This window comes from Geospiza fortis, unplaced genomic scaffold, assembly GCF_000277835.1.
Source record: "Geospiza fortis unplaced genomic scaffold, GeoFor_1.0 scaffold1532, whole genome shotgun sequence".
Taxonomy (NCBI): Eukaryota; Metazoa; Chordata; class Aves; order Passeriformes; family Thraupidae; genus Geospiza; species Geospiza fortis.
This window is the reverse complement of record NW_005054627.1, coordinates 257,928-258,963: the sequence shown is the minus strand read 5'-3', so window position 1 is coordinate 258,963 and position 1,036 is coordinate 257,928.

Sequence of the window (1,036 nt, the reverse complement as noted above, 5' to 3'; positions counted from 1 at the left end):
AGTGCGAGCCCCCCCCCCGCCCCGTGCCCCGCTCCTCACGCCCCCCCTCAAAGTCGTGCCCCAGCCGTGGGTGCCCTCCTGGGACAAACCCAGATCTTGCCCCAAACCTCCCAAATTCAGCCTGCGTAAGTCAGGAATGCAGCCGGGTCTGACCTCATCCCCGCGGTGGCTGCTCAGCCCCTTCCTCCTCCTCCTCCTCCTCCTCCTCACAGCTGGGCTCTCATCCTGGGAGATGCACCCCGACTTTGGGGTGGCCCATTTGGGATCAGCTGTCCCTGCACTGGTGCAGCAGGCAACGGGGGCTGGTGGGGGACAGGCTGGACCCCTGGGGGGACAGAAGTGGGGACTGGCGTGTCCCAAAGGGTGGCACAACGTGTCCCAAAGGGTGGCACACCGTGTCCCAAAGGGTGGCACACTCACACCGTGTCCCTTGTCCCTTCCTGGCCGTGCCTGCCCCGGGGCCCCAGCAAGCTGTGAGGGGAGCCCAGGGGGGCTGGCAGGAGGGCACCAAAGGAGGGGTGGCAGCTCAGAGGGGGCCTGGCACCCAAAGGGAAGGGAAATGCCCAGGGAGGTTTAGGGCAGCAAGATGGGTTTGCAGTGATTTGTGAGGGGCTGTGCCAGCTCTGCACCCTGCAGCAGGGCAGGACATGAGCCCAGCATGCCCACACATTGCCGGGGAAAGCAGAGTGTGAACCCTCGGGACAGCTGTGTCCCCACATTGTCCCAGCCCTGGGGACTGGGAGGAGAGACGGCCAGGCAGCTGCCCCAGAGCCCTGGGAGATTTATCTCCTACATGGAAGGACTGAAATTTAGGGAGCGGGCTGCTGGGGTCACAAAGGGTTTGGTGCTGGGGTCACACAGGGTTTGGTGCTGGGGTCACAAAGGGTTTGGTGCTGGGGTTACACAGGGTTGGTGCTGGGGTTACACAGGGTTTGGTGCTGGGGTCACAAAGGGTTTGGTGCTGGGAATGAAAGGGTTTGGTGCTGGGGTTACACAGGGTTTGGTGCTGGGGTCACAAAGGGTTTGGTGCTGGGGT